This window comes from Lissotriton vulgaris, chromosome 5 (genome assembly GCF_964263255.1).
Source record: "Lissotriton vulgaris chromosome 5, aLisVul1.2, whole genome shotgun sequence".
NCBI lineage: Eukaryota > Metazoa > Chordata > Amphibia > Caudata > Salamandridae > Lissotriton > Lissotriton vulgaris.
Window position 1 is genome coordinate 1,776,284,490 of NC_141693.1, and position 12,325 is coordinate 1,776,296,814.

A 12,325-nucleotide genomic window follows, 5' to 3' on the forward strand; every position below is an offset into this window, starting at 1 on the left:
CTATTCAAGGGTTAGAAGGGAAGATCATCTCAAGACCAGACCTATTAAAGCCTTCATGGTTGTTAGAAATGGGCGTTTCTAGTTGGCAAGGGCTTGCACCTTTGTCCAAGTAGAGACCCTTCTTCCTAGTCAGGACAAGGGAGTTACACTCTTAAAATAACCCCTGCTAACCACCTTGGTAGCTTGGCACGAGCAGTCAGGTTTATTCTAGAGGCAGTGTGTAAAGCATTTGCACATAAGCAACAGTAGTACAGGGTAAGCACTACAAAAGGACACCACACCAGTTTAGAACAATATCCAATATTTTTATGTACTTAGGACAAGACCAAAAACAATAAAAATCCACAATCCAGTACTTAGAAATCTTCAATTATCAAAATAACCTTGAAATACAGTTCCTTGAAGTGAAAAGCTCTGTCTGGGGCTGTCACGGCGTCATGAACAAACAAATTCAAACAGTTCTGGCTGACCACAGCTTCGTGGGACAGCTAAGGTGTCGGGAAGACCCGCAAAACAGTACCTTCAGAAATGCAGGGTGTTGAAGACCTCTCGCTGAGCTACCGAAAGCACAGCGTGCGCAGTCATTGGTTATGGAGGTCGAGTCATCAAGCCCTTGAAGTCACATGCATTGCAGATTGAACTCCTCAGGGTTGAAGTCAGGAGCTCTGGCATCGGCTGGCGTCGGCAGGTGTCTAGTGCTGCAGTGCGAAGTGTAGCTGTGCGAAGTGCAGCAGTGTGGCGTGCGATGCCTTCAGGTCACTGTGCGAGCAGCGACTCAGCCATGTCAGATGGCGTCATCGGTGAGACCAGGGTCGCAGTGCAAAGTGATGCGGTGCTCGTCGCGGTGCTGGCAGGTCATGGTGCAGCAGCATCGTGGTGGTTGCTGAAGCGCTGTCGTCGGCTGACGAACTGGAGTCGATGACGCCAGCATTGGTAGGCCAAGGCTGCGGTGCAGGATGAGGGTGGTCCGTCATCTAACTTTACGAGCATTGCCCTCAAACCACGGTGTAAGTAGTGGCGTCGATTTCGGCGTGGTGCATCATCGTCGGGGATACCAAGGTGGCGTTGGTAAGCGAGGCGATGTGGAGTGCAGTGCCCACAGCTCGCGGTGCGAGCAGCGGCTCGGTGGCAGCATCAACAAGCATCGTCTGTGAGACCAGGGTCACGGTGCGGCGGTGCTCTCTGCAGTGCCTTCAGGACACGGAGTCGGCAGTGGCGTCGTAGATGGCGTCAGGTAGCTTTTTCTTCTGTTGCAGCACAAAACACACAGTCCCCAGTGCGGAGGGCAGAAGAACTTTGCTGTTCCTGAAACTTCTTGAACAGGGGGCGAGCTCTACCTCAAGCCCTTGGAGAAACTCACAAAAGTAGATTGCAGAAAGCTCACTCCAGTCCTTTCACTGCCCAAGACAGAAGCAGCCACTGTAGGCCAACACAGCAAAGCCCTCAGCAAAGTGGTAGTTCCTACTCACAGCTTCTCCGGCTCTTCTTCTTTGCAGTCTTCTTGTTTCAAAAGAGTTCTAAAGTTCAGGGGTGGGGGCGTGCCCAAGATGGCGGGCTGAGAGGTCGCACTTGCCGAGAGCTCCCGGGCCCCTGAAACCCTGCACCGCTCGTAACCGCTGATTCCCCCCCGGATCAAGCGGTGACTGAGCCTGGAGACCCCGGTGGTGGTATGGAGTGATCGTTGAGCCTTGATTGCCCCGCCGGAGGTGCGATTTTGACCGAGATAGCCTGGGGCGGAGCCCGCTGGGCGGCTTGTGTGCGATCCGGAGGCCGCGAGACCTCCAGGCTTGGGGTCCCGACGGTGTGCTCGGCTGCCTGTGAGTGACCCGCTGAAGTGCCTGTGCCGCGGTGCCAGAGTGGGTGCCGAAGGGGACTTCGCTAGCGGAGCGGAGCCGACCGGAGGAGGTAGACGAGAACGGAGCTGAACGGAGGAGGTCGACGGAGGCGGAGCCGGCATCCGGCTGCTACACAAGTCCGGGGCTTGAGAGTACTCGCCTCGTGCGGCCGTTCCGGCCCAACCCCGGTTGTGGAGGAGTGGTGTTGCGCCCCCGGAGCAGATATTCCCCTAGGAGTGCCGGCCCCGGCTGCCCCTGCCCCGCGAGCCTGCCCTCCGGCTGTGTTTCTCGCCACTGGACTTGCGACGGGGGTAGGCCTCACTCCCTGGGCGTTGGCCCATTGACTGTAACGGGCGGCCATTTTGTGAACTCCGACCCGGCTGCTCGGCCTTGCTCGGGATCTCTGTGTGGCGGTGCTTCCTGGCCGGTGTATAGCTGCCCTGGCCCGGGTGACCTCTTCGCCGAGCGACGGCCATCGTTGACTCCTGTGCCGCCAGGATGTCGAACGCTAGGGGACAAAGGAGGGGCGATCGGACTTTGCCGGACATGTTGGGGCGCGGTGCCCTACGCAGCGGAGGGAACCAAACCGCCACGACCTCCCCGGCCCCGTCCATGGGCGCTGATGGCGGAGAACCCCCGGTGACACGATCATTCCTTGAGTCGCTGTTCAGCTCCTTGCGGGAGGATTTTCAAACTTTGAAGCAGGAGGTGGCCGGGGAGGTCCGTGAGGTACGGAGAGAGGTGGACTCCCTGGGGGAGTGGGTCAACACCGTGGAGGAAGCTGGTCACTCCAGGGACGAGGAGATCACCCACCTGCAGCAAGAGGTCCTGCGGCTGCGGGAGCAACAGAGTGAGCTGCAGGCCCACGCCGAGGACCTCGAAAATCGGTCCAGGCGGAATAACATCAGGGTCCGAGGCGTCCCGTCCGGCGAGGAGGGTGAAGACGTGACCGCATACCTGGAGGCCCTCTTCCGTGCAATTTTAGCGGAGTCAGAAGACTTTCAAGTCCGCATCGACAGGGCGCACCGGGTGGGCCGCCCCCGCAGGGCTACAGCACCCCCCCCGGACATCCTGGCCTTCCTGCCGGACTTCCCCCTGAAGGAGCGGATCCTCCGCGAGGCGCGGAGGCAGCAGCCTTTCCGATTCCGAGACCACCCGGTGGCCCTATATCAGGATTTATCTACGGTCACACTGCAGAAGAGGAAATCCTTTAAAATCGCCACGGACTTCCTCCGGGAGCAGGGGACGCAGTACTCTTGGGGGCACCCTTTCCGCCTGATTTTTAGGTGGAACGGAACATTGCACCAGCTCCGGTCCCTCCAGGATGTCTGCGCGGTGTTGGGCATCACAGCATCTGATACGGACACCCCGGCGCCGCGCCGCAGATGGAGCACTCGGGACGGTTGGCAGCAGGCTGGGGAGAGGCGATCCCCGCCGCCGGAGCGACCGGACTCGCCCACGATTCGGGCGGACATGTCGGCCGCCATTCAGGAGGCCTCCAGAGCGACGGCGACTGGTGAAGTGGCCCTGACGGCCTGAACTTACTCTGGGGGGAGTCTGCACTAGCCTTTTCTTATTGCAGGTGCGGGGGTTCTGGGGGTGGGTGGGGCAGGATGGCGAGTGCAGGTGGTGGTGGCTGGACGTCCACTAGATTGACTTTCCACGGCCTTGTCCGACAAGGACCGGACTGGGACAATAACTTCTTTGCACAGTTTGAGAAGCGGGGAGCGGGAATGGGAACAGCAGGGGGGTGTTTTGAGTTTGGGGGTTTGCAAGGGGGCTGGAGGTTGGGAGTGGTGCGGAGTCGGGTGTGTGAAGTTCCAAGGGGAGGGGGGGGTTCCTCTAGTTGTGGGGTTTTGGGGTTCGGGGACTGTACTGTGCCGTAGGGATGTCTATGTTTGCTGTGCGCTGAGGTTTCGTGAGATGGCCTCCATGTTCGCTTGCTGGGCCTTGCCCACCTATGTGCGTTTCAATGATTCCCCTCCTTGATGTCTCTTAAAGTTGTTACTCTGAATGTGAAAGGGCTGAATAATCCGGTTAAAAGGCGGGCGGTATTGTCTCTGTTGGAGAACTCCCAGGCTGATATCTGCCTGCTACAAGAGACCCATCTGCTGGCCAAAGACTGTCCCAGAATGCGTACCCCCAAATTCCCCACGCAGCTTTTCTCCTCCAGCACTTCTAAAACGGCAGGGGTGGCACTTCTGTTCTCCAAGGTGTTCAGGGGGGAGATCTTACACAAAGTGGCGGAACACAAAGGGAGGCTCTTGGCATACAGGATTAGGGTGGGAGGCTTGGTGCTGACTGTAGGCTCTATCTACGGCCCCAATGACCGCCAGGACCAATTCTTGCACAGGGCACTGGAGGACGTGGCGTCCACCTCTGATAGGCACATAGTGTTGGGGGGAGATCTGAATCTAGTTTTCGACGCGGCTCTGGACAGGTCTGTGCAACGGCGCCACCAGTTGGGTGAGCTCTCGGGCTCGGTTCGCACCCGACTTGAGGAGCTGGACTTGCATGACATGTGGCGCCACCTCCACCCTACTACCCGCGCGTACTCCTACTTCTCACACGCACACAAGTCCTATGCGCGACTGGACCATCTACTTGTGTCGGATCCGATGCTCGTTTTAGCCTCGAACGCTGACATGGGGGTCCTCTCTCTTTCCGATCATGCGCCGGTGGAGGGTACTTTCAATCTGCCCCCGGTGGCTCGGCCGAGGGGGGTCTGGCGGCTCCGGGACACGCTATTGCACAGACGGTTGACGGTGGACCAGATTCGCGCGGCCATTGCGGAATTCCAGCGCGTAAACGACAATGACGACACCTCTCGCGCGACGCAGTGGGCAGCCCTGAAGGCTGTGCTCCGGGGCGAATTTATTGCTATATCTTCGGCGGAGAACAAGGATCGACAGCTCAAAAGGGACGAGCTTACCCGGCAGGTGCGGGAGCTGGAGCAGGTTCATCATAGAACGGGTGCCCCCAGAGTCTGGAGGCAGCTGAAAGCCGCCAGGAAACTCTTGTCTGCCCTGGACACGGACCGGGCGGAGTACGCGATGCTTCGTCTGAAGCACAAGTATTATACCGGTGGCGACCGATGCGGACGGCTCCTGGCCAACAAGCTCAGAGTGCAGCACCAACAGCACCGAGTGAAGGAGCTGGTTGACCCGGCCAGAGGTTCTGTCACGGCGGATGAGCAAATAGCGGACGTTTTCCGTAGCTTTTACGCAGACCTCTACACTGGCGAGGCCCCCTCCGCCCAGGCGGAGGAGGACTATCTGGAGTCAGTGCCGCTCCCGTCGTTAATGCCGGATCAGGCTCAGTATCTGGAACAGGAGATCCGTATCGAGGAGGTGGTCACGGCGATCTCCCGGCTCAAACCGGGCAAGGCCCCGGGACCGGATGGCTTCATCCCTCTGTTTTATAAGACCTTCTGTCAGGAGCTGGCGCCTCTGTTGACCCACCTTTTCAACACATTCGCGGAGCCGGGTGCCATTCCCCCCGAATTTCTTCAGGCCACGGTCTCAGTGATCCCGAAACCGGGCAAGGACAGGACTGCCTGTGGGTCCTATCGTCCTATCTCGCTGCTGAACACGGACTTGAAAGTGTTCACCAGTATATTGGCAGCACGCCTGGCACTTCATCTCCCGGGCATGGTCGATTCGGATCAAGCGGGCTTTGTGCCTGGCAGGCAGACAGTGGACAACACGAAGAGAGTGACTCATATTCTTGAGAAGGCCTCCAGGATCCCCGGGGAAAGGATGCTCCTTTCCATAGACGCGGAGAAGGCGTTTGACAGGGTGCACTGGCCCTACCTAGAGAGGGTCTTGAGCAAGTTCGGGATAGGTGAGAAGTTCCGTCATCTGATTTTCAACTGCTACCGGTTCTCGTCCGCGGTGGTCCGAGTGAACGGAGGCAGTTCCCGGCCCTTTCCCATAGAACGGGGTACGCGACAAGGGTGCCCACTGTCCCCTTTGCTCTTTGCTCTTTACATGGAGCCGTTTGCTCAAAGGGTTCGGCAGAACCCCGATATCGTCGGAGTCAAGATGGACGAATTTCATCACGCGATTAGCCTGTATGCAGATGACGTCATTTTGACGCTCGATGACCCACGGAGGTCGCTGCCGGCTTGTATTGCGGAATTGGACCTCTTCGCCGCGGTGGCGGGCTTTAAGGTGAACCTCGGGAAATCAGCTGCCCTCGACATTTCGCTCACCAGCGCCACCAGGGCGGAATTGCAGAGGCTTTACCCTCTGAGCTGGTCCAGGGACCGGGTTCCGTATTTAGGGATCCTGTTGGCGCCCTCCCTTCCGGCGATGGTCACGGCCAATTATGCGGCTTTGAGCACGAAAATCAGAGAGGAACTGGGTCGGTGGGATAAGGGCACGTTGTCGCTGCTAGGTAGGGTGGCCGCAGTGAAGATGACCCTCCTGCCTCAGGTACTATACCTGTTTAGGGCGTTGCCGCTCCAGCCCCCCACAGGGTGGCTCGCTGAGACTCAATCTGCCATTGCGCGGTTTGTGTGGCAGGGCCGTAGACGGTGGATTAAGAGGAACATCGCTACGCTGGCGCCCGAATCTGGGGGGCTAGGGATACCAGATTTACGGAAATACTTCCAGGCCGCCCAACTCCGCTATCTGGTGGAATGGAGCCGGTGGGAGTCAGACAAACACTGGCTGTTCCAGGACCAGGCGGTAGCGGGCAGGACGCTACAGGAGGTCCCATTCTTGAAGCGGGCTCATCGACCCCCTAACCTTTACGCATCTCTCGTGACGCGTGTCCCGCTTCGGGCGTGGGACTCAGTGGCCACTAGGCATGAACTTACTACTTTTCCCTCTCCCTTCACGCCGTTAATTGGCAATCCGGACTTCGGTCCGGGAACGGAGCCTGGTGCTTACGAGCACTGGCGGTCAGCCCGCTGTTGCACTTTGTATCACCTATACGGCCCTGAGGGTGTCATCCCCTTCCAGGACTTGCAGCGGGACTACGGCTTCCCAGAGACGGAGCGCATGAGGTACATGCAGGCGCGCCACTGGGCACTACAACCCCAAGTGCGCGAAAAGGCTGACCGGGAAATCACGGTGTATGAGCGCTGGTTAATCACTCGCACGTCGGACGCTAAACTTATCTCCGATTTGTATAAGATGCTGCAGCCCCCCCCTTTCACATTCACAACCCCGGTCGGGAGTGTTGGGAACGGGAGCTCGGACGAGTGTTGAGCCACACGGAATGGGACCACATCTCTTATCGCTCACGCCACTCGGCCTATCACACGGGGCTCACGGAGACCTTCACCAAAATTTCGACCTACTGGTACCGCACTCCGGAGAAATTACATGAGATGGATAGGTCAATACCGGGGACGTGCTGGCGTAACTGTGGCCAAACTGGCACGCTTACACACATACTGTGGGACTGTCCCCTTTTGGCTTCTTATTGGGAGGAGGTTCTGGGTGAGGTGGACAAATGTTTTGAGATAGAGCTGCCGCGGTTCCCTGCCTATGTTCTACTGGGTTTGCCGAATGGGTTGATGTACCCCCTCAGGTCTAGAAGGGGTAGACAGATTGCGATAGCTCTAGGGTCAGCGGTGCAAAACATTCTCATACACTGGCGCTCCACCACACTCCCCACTGTTGTCGGCTGGCTGCATAGATTGTGGCATGTCCTTGGCATGGAAAAGATGTCCTTAGTGGCCCTGGGGGATACAGATGCTTTTGAGGAGCTATGGGCGCCTTTCCATAGCCTGTTGTGTTCTGAGTTCAGGGAGATCACCTGCCCTAGATATCTCAGGTTGTTACGGCTGACGCCGCCACCGGATCCGCCTGTTTGATTGGTCGGGGTTGGCATTGAGTAGCGGAGTCACCCGGAGGGTCGATACGAGGGGAGAGCAGATGGTCATTGGCACAGTACAGGGGGTGGGTTGGGGTGTGGTAGTTGGGGGGTTTTGTTGGTTAGGTAGGTTGTGGAGCAGGGTTGTTTCCCTACCCCTTTCCCCTCCCCCCCTTTCCTTTTTACCCCTCCCTTCCCCCCCTTCCCTCTTCCCCTTCCCCCCTCCCCCCTCCCTCTTTTTTATCTTTAACCACAGGCGCACAAGCTGTGTTCCCAAGCCGGATGGTGCCTACTGAAGAGACATAACTGCTTTGATGTATCTACTGTATTGTACGCATTGATTGTGGGGCACCTGTGGTTTTTCTTTTTCTTGCCCTGTTGTTTCCTTCCTTACCCTGCTTCAATAAAATACTTTAAACCTAAAGTTCAGGGGTTTGGGCCCTACTTGTTATAGCCCCAAATCCTTCGCCCTCTCAGGCAGAGAGTGTCGGTGCCCAGCCAGAACCAGTTTTGCCCTAACTGGTGTGGATTCCTGGCAGGAGGTTGAGACAGCATTGTAAGAGGCAGACCAGGCCCATTCAGGCAAAAGGAAATCTCTTCCCCCTACTCTAAATGCAGCCCTGGTCTATTTAGCCCTTTCCTGATCCACCTGGACTATCTGGAGCCACAGCTCCCCCCCAGCCCCTGTCATCCACACCCCAGACAATCATTCCACAACCCCAGCAGAAGCCTACTAGGTAGCCGAGCAAGGAAATACCTACTTTCTAAAAGTGGTACGTTCACACAGAATGTAAAAATCACCTTCACTAAAAGATGCTTCTTTAAATTCTGAGTTCTGGCATAATAAACTTTATTTCTCCATCTAATTCTCAGGGCTAGTTATGTTTATAAGATGTTGTAAACACACTCCCCACTCTGTCCTATGAGAACAGGTAGCCTTGCAATAGTGAAAAACGAAATTGGCAGTAATTCACTATCAGGACATGCCATACACATCAGGGCATGTCCTACCTTCCAGATACACTGCACCCGGCCCACAGGAGTACCTTGGGCCTACCTTAGGGGTGACTAACATGTAGAAAAGGGAAGGTTTAGAGCCTGGCAAGTGGATGCACTTGCCAGGTCGACATGGCAGTTACAAAATGCGCGAAGACTCTGCGGTGGCTGGTCTGAGTTACCTTTTTACCAGCTACTTCTGTGGGTGGCACAACCCGTGCTGCGAGCCCACTAGTAGCATAGGATGTACAGGCTCTGGCACTCTCAGTGCACTTTACAAGGGACTTACCAGTAAATCCAATATGCCAATCATGGAAATACCAATCCATAACGCAATTTACAACAGGAGCACTCGCACTTTAACACAGTGAGAAAGTGCGCAGAGACACACAACCAGCAAAAACCGATTCAAAACCAGGAGGTCAGAAAGCAAAAAGACAGGGGAAACACGCCAAAAGATGTCAAGTCTAACAATGGTTCAATGATTTATCCAAAGTTCAGACTGAAGATGTGTTTGCTCACAGCAACCAAGATGCTAATAATTCTCATCTTGGTATCCGTCTCAGTCAAGAGAAAAGTACAAAAAGGTTGCATGTGACAAACAGTACTAAATCCAGGGTTTTTGTGGAAGACAATTGGGCGTCTGTCAATTTACCTGACTGCAAAATTTTGAAGGGGAAAGTGAGTTTTAGTGTTCCTCCTCAAATCAAGAAAGCGAGTGAGAATGGTTCTGCTGTGAGATGGTCAATGTTGGGATTGCTCACAAATGGTTAAAGTTGTGCACAATGAGTCTACTGTTTGTGATTCAATTTCAAAATCTAATGTCACTGTATCCCATGACCCTGTTTCAGAAGCTTGTTTTAACTGTTCTTGCAATAATTCAAAGGTGTTTGTTCACTTTTAGGAAGCTCCTTCCAAAGATCTCAACCTGGGCACATTTTATTGAGCTTCCCCTGTCCTTGGGATGCTGACTTTGAGAACTTGAGAACCGGCCTCATTGTATTTCAAAGATATAGCACACTGGATTTGGAGCTTCTCTAACTTAGATTGAGAAGTTCATCCCATCTTTTTTCATTGCTTTTTATTAACATAAAAAACGTAACTATAATGGCAACTGCGGTACCTATAGTTTATGTTCAAACAAAAAGCTTTGAGGCATAATAATATTTACCATAAAACGGCACATTCTTGTCTTTCCCCTGCACTGGCACACAATGTACTGCCTGACGCCTTTGCAGGCACTCTCCGACCATGGTGAGAGGTTGCCTGCATTGTAAGCTGGATTGCGTTTGGAAGAGACACCTTCCGGCACAAAACCAATCCCTTGAGGCATTTTCCACTTTCTATGTGTGCTGCAGAATGCTGCAAACATAAAAGAAGAAAAAGCAAGGAATAAAAGCCAAAAGATATTTTTCCTTGTTATGCCTCCCCTGGGGATGCGTAGTAGTTTAGCACATTCCAAGGTCTACCAGTAATGGAAAATCTGGGAATGCACCAAAATCCATGGGTGTTGCGAGCGAACACCCATCACGACCCATGGATTGCCTACCTGGTACAGAGTAACGCAACGCAGAAATTTGCGATGCATTACTCCAGAGTTATCAAGCCACTCTGGGCCATGTAAGGTGGTGTTGCTTGGCTTAATAAATTTCACTTAATGGTTGGGTCGCTTTTGCACCCCGTTGCAAGGCACAAAGCCGGCACAACACCATGATAAATTTGTCTCGCTATATACAAAATTGCAAAAACGTTCCTTCAAAAAAAGTATATAACACTCAGGCCACCATCACTAGTCACTTCTTAATTCCAATAGTGATGATAACTGCCATTGCAACCCCATCAGAATTATGAGGTCTGGGTGAACACCGCAGATCTCTTTACTTTTTAGCAGCTTAGATCGATGGGTGGAAGTCCAGACCAAAACATGAAATTACCGGGTAAATTAGGCCGAGCCGTATGGATTTCTTCTGTAATTCCTTATTTCCTACTGGACCCTCAGAGTCCAAAGTGTAATGGGTTGGATTTTCCCCACGAGCTGAAGTTATTTGTACGTCTGGTATGACTAACTCCCGAGCTGGGGAAAATCCAGCACTTTTCCTCGGCCTTTATTGATGAAGGTCTTAGAATTATACAATGGTATATCACAACTTGACGAATATGATCAGATCCAGTACAGGACACATTTGTAAATCACATGTTCCTTCCTTACTGTATTTTAGCGTTAATAACGGATATTTATGTTACATATCTGAAGGGTACTCTTTTTATCGACCTTAGGAGAATGAAAGACTGAAAAGGCCCATCCATGCATGCCTTTTTTTTAAATAAAGCACCAGACCCAACTTACTGCTTTAAGAATTTCAGACTGCCCCTATGCTACTTATAGAAAATGCATACAAATTCAGTACTTATTCATGAATTTGTGGATAGCATAAATAGTGTTAGAATTGATAAGGATTTTGTTAATAGTGTGTTAATGAAATGCCTCCAATCAAGGATGACTTTATTCATTTTAATCAAAACTGTAAATTCTTTTTGAGGAGTTAAAGCGAACTGGGTCATAAAATTCAAAGACTGTGGAACTGCTGATTAATTCCAGCTTACTTAACTGAACCAAATTATTTCTCTCTCTCACGTGCTTCCATTATAAACAATTACCACTAGAAAATTAAGAATTGTATTCTGCTGCCTCAGACGGTGCCAGGTGCTTATCAGTGAGCTCTAGAAAAAACAGGATGACTCATTGTGACACCACATTGCATATGTACTATTGCCAAGATAAAGAGACAAAGTGATTATCATTCTTGCTCTATTTGGAGATTTATAAAAGTTATAAACGCAAGCATTGCCTAAGGTAATTGGGCTTACTTTGGCAAACTTGTCTGGTTTTTTATTAATTTTATTTCTTTGCAACTGTCCAGTATGAAAACAAGAATTTGCAATGCAATAGGTCTCACATTTGCGAGTCTGCGCTATTGCCATTGCAAATGACATTGCCTTTTATTTATGTGTTTTGAAAACCTGCAAGAGGTGCATAAACACCACTTTGTAGTTATAGTTGTTGCTTACAAGAAGCAAGGCTGGCAGTAACTGCGCCTCTTTTACTGCTAGCCTTGCTTTGTGTAAGCAAGGACTGTAAGTACAAAGTGAGTGTTTACGCACCGTTTGCAGGTTTTGAAAACACATGAATAAAAGGAAGCTGTTTTCCACCTAAACTTGAGAACTACCCAGAGTTCTCTGATTCTTTTTTTGCATAATTTATGTGTCACTCTATGCCTGAAAGGGTATTCTTTTGACTTATACTGGGTACTCCCTTGTGTCTGGACAAAGCTATACCTCTCTGAAGAGCTTTGATGAGAGTGAAACACTTGTCAGGTTGCTTTTATCCATTTCAGGTTGGCTTGGATGGTATTTTACCAGTCCAAAGCTGTAATACTGTGCCTGGAGTGGTAAAAGGCTTTGGCAATTTTACAGCTCGGCATTGATAACACTGTGCAAATCCTATGCTTAAAGACTTTGCTGTGAAAATGGTAAAAGACTTTGCCCCTTTCTATCTCAGCGTGGATGTCACTGTGCTAATCCTACACATACAGACTTTGATAGAAAAGCAGACATTTGAGGTGAGCAAATTTAGAGTGTCGTTGGTGTTGAGAGTGCTTTGTATGGAG